Raw genomic sequence first — 13890 nt, forward strand, 5'->3', positions numbered from 1 at the left:
CGCAGCTATTGTAAAAGGGGTTGAGTTCTTGATTTGATTCTCACCTTGGTTGCTCTTGGTGTATAGTAGAGCTATTGATTTGTGTACATTAATTTTGTATCCTAAATCTTTGCTGAATTCATTAATCAGTTCTAGGAGCTTTTTGGAAGAGTCGTTAGGGTTTTCTAGGTAGGTATACAGTCATATCATCAGATGCAAACAGCAACAGTTTGACTTCCTCTTTACCAATTTAGATACCTTTATTTCTTTCTCTCGTCTGATTGCTCTGGCTAGGACTTCCAATACTTTGACTACCAATACACATTTTCTTTATCCAGTCCACTGTTGATGAATACCTAGATTGATCCCATGTCTTTGCTATTGTGAATAGTACCGCAATAAACATAATGAGTGCATGTGTGTTTTTGGTGGAATGATTTACTTTCTTTTGGATATATACCTGGTAATGTTGGGGAGTCTAATAGTAATTCTATTTTTAAGTCTTTTTTTTTTGAGACAGAGTCTTGCTCTGTCACCCAGATTGGAGTGCAGTGGCACAATTTTGGCTCACCACAACCTCTGCCTCCCAGGTTCAAGCGATTCTCGTGCCTCAGCCTCCTAAGTAGTGGTGACTACAGGCACGCACCACCACATCTGGCTAATTTTTATATTTTTCACCATGTTGGCCAGGCTGGTCTCCAACTCCTGACTTCAGGTAATCTGCCCACCTCAGCCTCCCAAAGTGCTGGGATTACAGGCGTAAACCACCCTGCCTGGCCTCTGTTTTTAATTATTTGAGAAGTCTCCAGGCTGCTTTCCATGTGGCTGAATTAAATTACCACCAATAGTGTGCAAGTGTTTTTTTGTTTTGTTTTTTTTTTTTTTTCTCTGCAGTCTCACCAGCATCTTTTTTTTTTTTTTTTTTTAACTTTTTAATAGTAGCCATTCTGATTGGTGTGAAATGGCACCTTGTTGTAGTTTTAGTTTGCATTTCTCTGATGATTAGTAATGTTGAGTATTTTTACATGTTTGCTGGCTGTTTGTATGTCTTCTTTTGAGAAGTGCCTGTTTGCATTTTTGCCCATTTTTAATGAGGTTGTTTGTTTTTTGTTTGTTGAATTGTTTAAGTTCTTTATAGATTCTAGATATTAGCCCTTTGTCAGATGCATAGATTGAGAATATTTTCTCCCATTTTTGAGAATATTTTCTCCCATTCTGTAGGTTGTCTGTTTATTCTGTTGATAGTTTCTTTTGCTGTGTAAAAGCCCTCTAGCTTAATTAGGTCTCACTTGTCTCAATTTTTGTTTTTGTTGCAAATATTTTTGAGGACCTAGTCATAAATTCTTCTGCAAGGCCAGCGTCCAAATGGTGTTTTCTGGGTTTTCTTATAGGTGATTCTTAAAGTTTGAGATCTTATATTTAAATCTTTAATCCATCTTGAGTTATTTTTGTATATGGTGAAAGGTAGTGGTCCAGTTTCATTTTTCTGCATATCTCTAACCAGCTACCCAGCACCATTTATTGAATAGGGAGTCCTTTCCCCATTGCTTATTTTTGTTGGGTTTGTCAAAGATCAGATGGCTATAGATGTGCTCCATTTTCTTTACTCATCGTATTTAACCCATCACCAACTCCTGATGGTTCTGCTTTCTGATTATCTCTTGAATCAGTGTAAAATTTATCTGCCACCACCACCTTGGCCAAACTACCATCATCTCTTGCCAGGATTATTGCACTTGCCTAACTGGTTCCCCCAGAAACCACTCTTGACTTTCTCTTCTCTGTTCTTCACTTTTTGTTGTTGTTGTTGTCAGTGAGATCTTTCTGAAAAGACAAATGTGATTATATCACTGGCCTACTGAACACATTCTAATGACGTCCTGTTCAAGTTCAGCATGGCTTGGGCCTGCTCGCCTCTCACTGGTCTTTGTATAAAAATCCCAAGTATAGTATACATGGCCCTGCAGAATATAGCCCTTGCCTACCTCCCCAGACATTGTTGCCCTGCCCTTCTTTTGCTTCCTTGAATTAGACATCTGTTGAACTGTAAAAGGGCAGGAATCATACACCAATGCATACTCAAGACCTGACACATGGTAGATACCAATAAATATCAGTCGAGTAAATAAAAATTGTGTGCCAAGATGGAGATGGATATGTTCATTTTCTGGATAGTGGTGATGGTTTCATGTATGTCAAAACTTACGTCAAACTTAACGCATGTCAAAACTTAACAAATTATATTATTTAAATAGGTACAATTTATTGCATGTCAATTCCTTTTTCGAGTCTTTGCACATTCTTTTTATCTTGCCTTTTTTACCCTTCTTTGCTTACCTAATTCCTGCTTATCCTTCAGTCTTTGCTTCAGTGTATTTCCTTGGTTCTAGTTTGGAATCAGCCTTCCTAATCCCAGTAGGTTAGGTATCCCTATTGTATATCCTATACTTTCCTTGAGAACATTTGTCATAATTATATATAATAATTATATATAATTAATGTTTAATGTCTTCTCTTTCCTTATAATCCTTCATAATTATAGAAAACATGCCTTTCTTCTTCACTGATATATCCTAGGGATATATTATAGGCACTTAATAATATTTGTCAGCTGAATTAACAAATGAAATATATATTCATTTATTTATTCTGCAAACATCCATCAAGCCATACCATGAACCAGGTACTACTGTAGGTTCTGGAGTTACCACAATGAATAAAACAACTTTTATCTCACCCCTCATGGATCTTATACTTAAAAGTTGACATAGACCATTTTTAAGTATATATGAAATATATAACTTTTAAGTATATATATTGACTCAATAATCAGATGGTAGTAAATACTGTGGTGAAAAATAAAGCAGAGAAGTGGGGGAAATAAGTACTGCTGAGGCATGTGGAGAATTTGTCTCATTGCCCATAGAGACATATGTGGGTTAGAACCTGGGCACTGAGGGATGACCTGGAAGCTCTGGACTCCTTGGAGTGACAGGGCGTAGAAGACATTATGAAATTAGTTCTGAAAGTCTCAAGGCATAGTGAAGTTGTGAGTGTTGAGCAAAGGGAAGATCAGGAGTCATGCTAGGATTACACAGAGTCCTGGGTTCCTTCTGTTCATCTTGCAAATGGCGATGTGGAAGTTTAGGTGATGTTACCTAAGTTATATAAAGGTCTGGGTCTTTCCCTGGGTTATTGTTGATAGATTTATTAAGTACTGATCATGGGCAAGATCTTGTGGGATAAATGAAAGTAATATACCAAACTTCATTTTCTTCTTCCTTTCAAGGAACTCACTATCTGGTCGACAAGACAAATGTGTAGAAAAATAATTATGATATAAAACAATATAATAAGAGTAGTAGTAGAAATGTAAATGTGCTAAAGGATCACAGAAGGCAAGAATAATTGCAAAGAGTTAAGGGTATAGGGGCAGAAAGGGAAGATGGAAGGTGGATAGAGGAAAGATAAAATTTCAGCAAGCAGAAATCGTAGTAAATGCATTCTAAGCAAATGAACATCTTTATTTGGATGCCTTTCTTCTGCCTCAAACTCAGCATGTCTGAAGCCTCATATTTTTGACAAACTCAGATCTTTCTCCCTATTTCCCTATATATAATCATTCTCCCATATAGACAAACTGTGAACCTTATAACCATCTTCTCTCTCTCTCAAATAGTAATGACAATGATTACCACTTACTGATTAATTGTAATAACACCTTGCTAGATGTTTTACATACGTGATCATGCAACTGGTATGATCTGCCTCACAACATTCAGAGTGAAAATGCAATCCATCTCTTATTTTTCTAATTTAAATTAAACCACCCCAATCCCTATATACTATATTTAGCAGAGATCAGTATTATCCTTTCCTATGTATCTGAAATACAGTCATTTTCCTTTCCCCTGTATTGTCTGAAAACTTCAGAGAGTTTGTTCATTCCAGACAGAAGGTGTATCTGATTTCTGCTTCTAGGCAAGGAAGAATCTTGGTTGGTGACTCACAGTCTGCTATTGCTGTTCTTTGTTGCCAGGTGTACAGATGTCAAACACTTATCCCCACTGTCTGATGCTACTGGTCCCTACACAGCAAAATTTCACTACTCCATCTTTTGGCAAAGGCCAGTAAGGTCTTTTTAAATGAAGATGACTTCATAGGCAAGTATATTCTCTTCGTACTCCAATTGATTAGGGTTTAAAAAATATTTTTCTTTCTTTAATAATAAATTAACTTTAGCTTACTTTAACCTTTAAAATTTGTTTTTAACTTTTCGCCTTTTTGTAATAACACTTAGCTTGAAGCACAAACACATTGTACAGGTCTAAAAAAAGTTCCTTCTTCATCTTTATTCTGTAAGCTTTTTTCAATTTTTATTTTTTAAAATTTTTACTTTTTACACTTTTTTGTTAAAAATGAAGACACAAAGATACACATTAGCCTAGGCCTACACAGGGTCAGGATCAATATCACTGTCTTCCACCTCTTTATCCTGTCCCATTGGAAGGTCTTCAGGGACAATAACATGCGTGGAGCTGTCATCACGTAGGGTAACAATTCCTTCCTCTGAAATACTTTTTGAAGAACCTGCTCGATATTATTTTATAGTTAACTTTTAAAATATAACTAGAAGGAGTACACTCAAAAATAATGATTAAAAAGTATAGTACAGAGTAAATACCTTCATTATAATTATTATCAAGTGTTATGCACTATACATAATTGTATGTGCTATACTTATGTGTGACTGGTAGTTTAGTAGGTCTGTTTATACTAGCATTACCACAAGTACATGAAGCTTTACACCATGATGTTATGACAGCTATGATGTCACTAAGTGACAGGAATTTTTCAGCTTCATTATAATCGTACAGGACCACCATTATGCATGCGACCCCCGTTGACCAAAATGTTGTTATGCAGCACGTGACTGTATTTGTTTTAATATAATTTAAAACATATAGCAAAGTTATAAGAATAATATAGAGATACCAACAACAAATGTGAGGATGTGGAGCAACTAGACCTCTCCTCTTGTACCTTCATGGTGGAAATGGTCCAAACCACTTTGGAAAAAGGTCTAGCAGTTTCTTATGAAACAACATATGCAACTACATATGACCCAGCACTTCCACTCGTAGGTATTTATCAGTAGAAATAAAACATGTTGGCCAGGCATGGTGGCTCATCCCTGTAATCCCAGTACTTTGGGAAGCCAAGGTGGGCAGATCACTTGAGGTCAGGAGTTTGAGACCAGCCTGGTCAACGTGGTAAAACCGTCTCTACTAAAACTACAAAAGTTAGCCTGGTGTGGTGTTAGGTGCCTGTAATCCCAGCTACTTGGGAGTCTGAGGCAGGAGAATGGCTTGAACCCGGGAGGCAGAGCTTACAGTAAGCTGAGATTGTACCGCTGCATTCCAACCTGGCAGCCTGGGTGACAGAGCAAAACTCCATCTCAAAAAAAAAAAAAAAAAAGACATGAAACATGTCTACAGAAAAACCATGTATAGTGGCATAAATTGGAAATATCATCATTAGGGGAATACTTAAACAAACTATGATAGATTCATACAGTGGACTACTGATTAGCAGGCTAGCACAATGATAGCTCACTGCAGCCTCAACCTCCCAGGTTCAGGCAGTCCTCCCACCTCAGTCTGCCGAGTAGTTGGGACTACAGGCACACACCACCATGCTTGGCTAATTTTTTTTTTTGGTAGAGACAGGGCCTCTGTATGTTGCTCAGGCTGGCCTTGAACTCCTGGCCTCAAATGATCCTCCCACCTTGGCCCCCTAAAGTGCTGGGATTACAGGTGTAAGCCACCTCACCTGGCCTGCAGTTTCTTATTATGAGTGTGGTTGAACATCTTTTCATATGTGTAAGGACCATTTAAAAATTGAATGCATTTTAATATCTTTCCTTGTAAATTATCTGTTCATGTCTTTCCCCTGTTGTTTTCTTTCAGTATTTAAAAGGGATTTGTGAGGGGTTTTACCTCACATTTTAGAAGGAATCTTGTTTTTTTCTCTCAGTTTTTAAAAGGAACTTCCATTTTTGTTATTTTTCCTCTTGATTTTTATAAGTTAAGTAGTAATTTGTTGTCTTTTGACTTTATGTTATTTGGAGCCATAGAATAATTTTTGGTTTTGTTACCATTTTTGTATAGCCAAATATAACAATCTTTCTTTAATTCATCTGAATTTTGAATAATAATTAGAAAACTTCTCCTCACATCTAGGTTGTAGAGAAACTTATCTATGTTTTCTACTAGTACTTGTTAGTTTCTTTTTCTTTTTTTTTTTTTTTTGAGACGGAGTCTCACTCTGTTGCCCAGTCTGGAGTGCAGTAGCATCTTCTCAGCTTACTGCAACCTCTGCCACCTGTGTTCAAGCTGTCCTCCTGCCTCAGCCTCCTGAGTAGCTAGGACTACAGGCACACACCATCACACCCAGCTAATTTTTGTATTTTTAGTAGAGACAGGGTTTCATCATTTGGCCAGGCTGGTCTCAAACTCCTTACCTCAGGTGATCCATCCACCTTGGCCACCCAAAGTGCTGGGATTACAAGCATGAACCACCACTCATTGCAGCCACTGCCCCCTGGATTCAAGCAATCCTCCAACCTCAGCCTCCCTAGTAGCTGGAACCACAGGCGTGTGCCATCACGCTGGCTATTTTTTTGTATTTTTAGTAGAGGTGAAGTTTTGTCATGTTGCCTAGGCTGATCTTGAACTCCTGAGCTCAAGTGATCCACCCACCTCAGCCTCCCAAAGTGCTGGGATTACAGATGTGAGCCACCACTCCTGGCCTATTTATGCCTTTTATCATGCCCACAATGACCTTTTCTTTAACTTAATGTTTTGCTATGTGATTTGTCCGTTTTAAATGGTATCCTTTGAATCACACTATTACCTTTACCATAGTTAATGATCTTTTTTTACTTTACACTTTCTTTTTTTCTTCACAGAACATATATGATATTAATACACTACTTTTAAGTTCTAATTTGAAAAAATATAGAAGCTTTTCCTTCGTTTTTTATTGAGAATAAATTCACGCAACACAGCCATTTTAAAGTTTAGTGGCATTTGGTGCATTCAAAATGTTATGCAGCCACCACCTCTCTCAGAACTTTTTCATCATCCCAGCAGAATATCCTATACCCATTAAGTAATTATTCCCCATTTCCCTCTTCATACATCCCTTGGCAACCTCTAATCTACTTTCTGTCTCTATGGATTTGCTTATTCTGGATATTTCATGTAAAAGGAATCTTAACAATATGTGATCTTTTATGTCTGGTTTCTTCCTCTTAGCGTAATGTTTTTGAGGTTTATCAAAGTTGTAGCATGCATCAGCAGTTTATTCTTTGTTATGACTGGATAATATTCCATTGTGTAAATGTGCCACAATTTGTTTATCCATTCATCAGTTGATGGACAGTGGGTTGTTTCCGTCTTTTGGCTATTACACATTTCTGTGTAGTCATGTGTTTTCATTTCTCTTGGTTATATACCTAGGAGTAGAATGGCTGGGTCATATGGTAATTGTGTTCAACATTTTAAGGAACTGGCAAACTGTTTTCCACAGTAGCTGTACCATTTTACATACTTACTAGCAATGTTACAAGGGTTCCTATTTCTCCTGATCCTCGTCAATACTTGATAGTTTCTGGTGTTTTTATTATAGCCATCCTAGTGGGTGTGAAATGGTATCTCATTGTGGTTATTTGCATTTTCTCTTTTTTTTTTTTTTTGAGATGGACTCTGTCTCTGTCACCCAGGCTGGAGTGCAGTGGCCAGATCTCAGCTCACTGCAAGCTCTGCCTCCCGGGTTTACACCGTTCTCCTACCTCAGCCTCCCGAGTAGCTGGGACTACAGACGCCCGCCACCTCGCCCAGCTAGTTTTTTGTATTTTTTTTTAGTAGAGACAGGGTTTCACCGTGTTAGGCAGGATGGTCTCGATCTCCTGACCTCGTGATCCTCCCGTCTCGGCCTCCCAAAGTACTGGGATTACAGGCTTGAGCCACCGCGGCGCCTGGCCTGCATTTTCTTAATGATTGATGTAACTATCTTTTCAAAATGGTTATTGCCCATTCGTGTATTTTTTTTTTTTTTTTTTAAAGATAAGGTCTCACTTTGTTGCCCAGGGTGGAGTGCAGTAGTGTGGTCAGAGCTCATTGCAGCCTTGAACTCCTGGGCTCAAACAATCCTCCTGTCTTAGCCTCCTGAGTAGCTGGGATTACAGGTGTACACCACCATGTTCAGCTAATATTTAAATTTTTTTGTAGAGATGTGGCCTTGCTATGTTTCCTGGGCTGATCTTTGAACCCTGGCCTTAAGTGATCCTCCCAGTTTGGCCTCCCAAAGCTGGGGTTATAGGTGTGAGCCACCATGCCCAGACTATATGTTCCTTCTAGTCCCTTTTATATGGTAGTTTAAAAGTTGATGGATTAATTTTTGTTTCAACATAATTTATGTGGAAAAATGAACAAAGTATTATTTTATAAAGAATGTGATAAACTTGAAATAGATTTATTATGAAGATAGATGTTATTTTTCAATATAAACAAATATTTAACTCTGTGTTCTGTATTCCCATGTGGATGCAATGGGTAATGAACCTGTTATAGATAAATGAAAGGAAGATTTAACTCATATACTACAGTTATATATGTTCTTTCATCCTTAACTCCATGATTTAATTTGGTTACCTTAATGTCTTTTGTTAGGAAGATTTTAAAAAGCAGTCTCTTGATAGTGCTTTGTAACATGTATGCCAATATGTGAAATTATTTTCATCCATCAGGTATAAATTTAACAATGATATAATGTTTATGTATGCCTTATGTGAGCATAATCATTCCGTAAAGATTTGTGCTAAATTATATATTCAGTTGATGACATTTATCGTGAAGCCTGAAAACGCAGTATGATTTTCAGTTGGTACTTACTATTGGTAGATTATTTTACTGTGTTTGTACATGTAACAATCATGTTTTTGTTTTTCTTTTAGTTTTAGAGACAAGATCTTGCTCTGTTGACCAGGCTCGCGTGATACGGTACGATCCTAGCCCACTGCAGCCTCAAACTCCTAGACTCAAGCAACCCTCCTGCATCAGTCTCAGTTAGGACTATAGATGTGCCACCATGCCCTGCTAATTAAAAAAAAAATTTTTTTTTTGTAGAAGTGGAGTCTTACTATATTGCCCAGGCTGGTCTCAAACTCCTGGCCTCAAGAAGTCCTGGCGTCTTGGCCTCCTAAAGTGCTGGGCTTACAAGGCATGAGCCGCCATGCTCAGCCACAATTATTAATATGTATTTTGAAGAGTTTTGTTGTTATTGTTATTTCTTTAAGCAGCTGTGATCTTATGGTGTGTTGATACAAATTGAAGGAAGAAAAAATTAGTATAAATATTACAGGACAAGTACGATAAGAAAAAGTGTCTGTATTTGGTATATTATAAAGGGTTCAGTGTCTACCTTTGAGAAATGAATATTAACTATCCGAGGGAGGCTATCACTGTTTATAGCTTTGTCTGCTCCTTTTAGAGAAACTTCATGATGCTCTAGAATATGCCGTTAGTTACAAGCTTTGGATCTCACAAAAGCCTGAATACATCTTTGATTGGTTATGTATTAAAGGAAATAGCCCACAGCATGGTGCCAGACAAGTGCAGAGCCCAACCAATTTGATCCTTAAGCAGGGAGAAGAATTCTATTCACTATTAAGAGGTTAGATTATAAAATGTAGCAATTATTTCGGCCTAAATTGGTTTACAGCTATTTTTTTTTTTCAATGAAACTTCTCTTCAAATTGTGTGGCAAGAAGACAGTTTTCATTTTGATGACCTTTTTTGCATTATGTTTTTCTTCAAGTCCTCCCACCCTACCCTTTGGCCTACTCTATTTAGTGTTCAAATCTGAATCATAATGTGCATCTGGAGGGATCCTGAATCATGTGACTGACTGAAGTGTCTCATCATTTATGAACACTCTTTGAAGGTCTAATTTTGATGTAGTATTTGGTTATATCATGACTAAATGTGTTCCCTCTCTTGATGGCTTTATGGGTTTGTGCATATGTAACATTATTTTTTCTCTTTTTATCCATATACAATTTTTTTTGTGTTTTTAAATTACAAAATGGAAAAAAGAATGACAGCCACATTGGGCCTTGACAGAGATCCTTTCACTTGAAGGACCACTCCTGTAATGAATGATTTTGATTCAAGTGAATATTCATATATTTCTCTGAGTCTCATTTATATGAAATGACAGATTGCAAACCATTTTGTTTGATTACAATCCTTTCACCTTCATTATCTTTTATGTCTATTTAAACTCTGGATTTGCCGTATCCATCTTGACCCTCCCCCATATCTCTCTGTTTTTATTTTTTTTATTGCAATTTTCCTCTTTTCTGTGGGCATTCACAGATTGTTTTTGGAGTTCATTAAAAAGGAAGTGTGTTGTCTGGGTAGAAAATTACATTTGCATGCTTGAGAGAGGCCTAAGAGCTTTTGTGGGGTTTGGCATGGATCTTGTGTTTTTTGGGGGTGTGGGTGATGAGAAAAGGGAAGAATAAGAAGAAGGGGTTTTTAGAAAGGAGAAAAGTAAGAAATGTTGAGATTATTTCTCCTATCCCCATTTTTTTCTTTCCATATTATATATATCCAACTGGTGTCTTCCTTTTTTTCTGCATGTATAAACCACTTAACTAACAATGGAACAGATTAAGAGGTCTTTCTTAGAACTGTATTTGAATGCACAGTTGTGTTCTGCAAAGCAGAAAACGTTTTCTATATGGTAATTCTACACTTACAAGTGAAGCTGGCAAGTTGATAAATACATCTATCTGTCTATCTCTTTTCCTTTGTGGTAATTGGAGGGAAATTTTTAGAAAGTTGTCTCTTGAATTAGTATGACATTTTATTTAAACTAGTATCTATATAGAAGTTTAGCCATGTTTTGATTTAGAATTTCTCACTTTCAAGATTTAGATGTTTAGGTATAATGTTTAGCCCTTTTGAAAGTTGATAATGTTCGCCGAGCATGATGGTTAATGCCTGTTGGTCCCAGCTACTTAGGAAGTTGAGGCAGGAGATCTCCTGAGCCTGAGAGGCAGAGGTTGCAGTGAGCCAAGATTGTACCACTGCACTCCAGCCTGGGCAACAGAGTGAGACTCTGTTTAAAAAAAAAAAAAAAAAAGTTGATAATGCTAATCTTTTCTTTTATTAAAGATGATGTCACTTGTTATTCAGGACATATCATTTTTGTCCATTGGGACATGGGGAAACCATAGAACATTTATAATAACAGAACTGTATTTCTCAGCCTTGAAAACTTAGAATTCAGTTAGGTTCATAGTTAATAACAGAAATGTGGGTAGTATAGGACCAAGTATGGTCATGTGGTGAGTCAGGAGTGGACTGGGAAATCAGGGCGTTACTTTGACTGTACTATAAAGCATATTCATAGGAAAGTAAGTTGATTTATAGAGCTGGCCAATGGAGCTTGTAGTCAATATGAGTATGTATGTATGCAATTGCATGTGTGTGTATAGTCTATAAAGTCTGGAAACAACTTTGGAATGCTGAGGCGGGTGGATCACTTGAGGCCAGGAGTTTGAGACCAACCTGGCCAGCATGATGAAACCCTCTCTCTACTAAAAATACAAAAATTAGCCAGGCGTGGTGACGTACACCTGTAATCCCAGCTAGTCGGGAGGCTGAGGCACGAGAATTACTTGAACCGGAGAAACGGAGGTTGCAGTAAGACAAGATTGCACTACTGCACTCCAGCCTGGGTGAGAGTGAGACTGTCTCAAAAAAAAAGAAAAGTCTAGAAACAGACATTTCTATTTTATACTTTTTTTTTTTTCAAATCAGTTAAGTTTTTGATGACATGATATTTGCTTATGTTTCCAGGCTATGGTTACAACGTGGTAACATGGTAGGTATATGTATAAATGAATAATTCTAAGTGCTGAAAAAAGCTGGACTACATCATCAACTTTTTATTCTCTATTGGATATTCCCATTGGCATAAAAACATACTTTTATTTCTTAGTAAAAATCTTCTCTTAACTCTACTTCTACCAGCTATTGTCCTATATCTTTACTGTCTTTTGTAGCAATACTTAAAGTTATCTATACCTGTTGACTCCAATTTCTGTCTTAAATCATTTTCTCTTAAATCTGTTTCAACCAGTGTTTACTATGCCAGATCCATTCTCATCAGAGCCACCTCTACATTGCCAGTTGTCATTTCTCAGTTCTTTTCTTACTTGAATATCAGCAGTTTTTGGTATAGTTGATCACTGTCATCCTTGATTCATTTTCTTCATGAGGCTCTTAGGGTACCACACTCTCCTAGTTTTTCTCCTACCTTGTTAGCAGCTCCATCTCAGTCTCCTTTGCTCACTCTTCCTGTTCTCTTTTTTCCTTGAAATCTAAAAATAAATAGTGTTTTTAAAAATATCACAGAATAAAGGTGACTTTTTTCTTTCGATGTACAGTTCTGTGAATTTTAACAGATGTATAAATTTTTGTAACCTATACCATAGCCAGGATATGAACAGTTCCATCACCCCAAAAACCTCACTCCATTATAGTTACACCCTTAACACTTGGCAGCCACTGATCTGTTCTCCATCACTCTAGTTTTGGGTTTTTTTAAAGAATGTTATATAAATGGAAATATGTAGTGTGTTACCTTTCTAGATGGCTTCTTTTACTCAGCATTGCCTTTGATATATTCCTCTAAGTTGTTGCCTGTATCTATGGTTTGTTCTGTCTTTTTGCTGAGTAGTATTCTGTTATATATAAATGTACTACAAATTGTTTATCCTGTTAAAGGATATTTGGGTTGTTTCTAATTTTTGGCAGTTATGAATAGAGCTGCTATAAATGTTGATAACCAGTTTTTTCTGTTTTTTTTTTTTGTTGTTGTTGTTGTTAACATAAGTTTTCATTTCTCTAGGGAGAAATCCCAGGAGTGGGATTGCTGGGTAATATGGTAAGCAAGTGTATATTTAACTTAAGAAACTGACAAATGCTTTTCCAGAGTGCCTGTACCATTTTGTATTCATGCCAGCAAAGTGTGACAGTTCTGGTTCTGCATCTTCATCAGCACTTGGTATTGCCAATATTTTTTATTTTACTCATTTTCATAGGTATGTAGTAATATTTCATAATGATTTTAATTTGCATTTTTCTAAGAGCTAATGATGCTGAACATTTTTTCATGTACTTATTTGCCATTTTTATATTCTCTTCAGAGTAGTACCCACATCTTTTGCCTATTTTTAAATTTACTTGTTCATATTCTTATTTTTAGTTTTTAGAGTTCGTTATATATCCTAGATGCAAGTCCTTTATTGGATATGTGTCTTGCAAATATTTTCTCCCAGTCTGTGGCTTGTTTCTTCAATATTTTAATAGCGTTTTTGCTAGAGCAAGAGTTTTTGATATTAATGAAGTCCAACTTACCAGTTTCTTCTTTTATGGATTCTGCTTTTGGTGACGTGTATAAAAACTCTTTGCCTAATCCCAGGTCACAAAGATATTCTGCTGTGTTTTATTCTAAACATTTTATACATTTTTGTACAAAATGTGAGGTTTAGATTGAGGTTTGTTTATTCATTTTGTATATTGATGTTCAGTGTTCAGTGTTCATTGTCCAATCCTATATATTAAAAAGACTGTCCTCTCTTCATTGAATTGATTTTATTTCTTTTTCAAAATCGATTGGCCATATTTGTATGGAGATAGGGTCTCACGCTGTTGCCCAGGCTGGAATCCAGTGGCACGATCATAGCTCACTTGCAGCCTCAAACTCCTGGGCTCAAGCAAACCTCCTGTCTCAACCTCCCAAGGAGCTGGGACACAACAGTTGTGCACCATC

The 13890-nt window shown here is 36.8% G+C and overlaps 1 protein-coding gene across 2 annotated transcripts in view; it reads left to right on the forward strand.

The window, feature by feature from the left end:
* The window catches only part of ZSWIM5 (zinc finger SWIM-type containing 5), a 189827-nt gene that overhangs the window by 48809 nt on the left and 127128 nt on the right, over positions 1 to 13890 (forward strand). The gene's annotated exons all lie outside the window — the stretch shown is intronic.

Source organism: Trachypithecus francoisi, unplaced genomic scaffold (assembly GCF_009764315.1).
Source record: "Trachypithecus francoisi isolate TF-2019V2 unplaced genomic scaffold, Tfra_2.0 Lachesis_group12, whole genome shotgun sequence".
NCBI classification, from domain to species: domain Eukaryota; kingdom Metazoa; phylum Chordata; class Mammalia; order Primates; family Cercopithecidae; genus Trachypithecus; species Trachypithecus francoisi.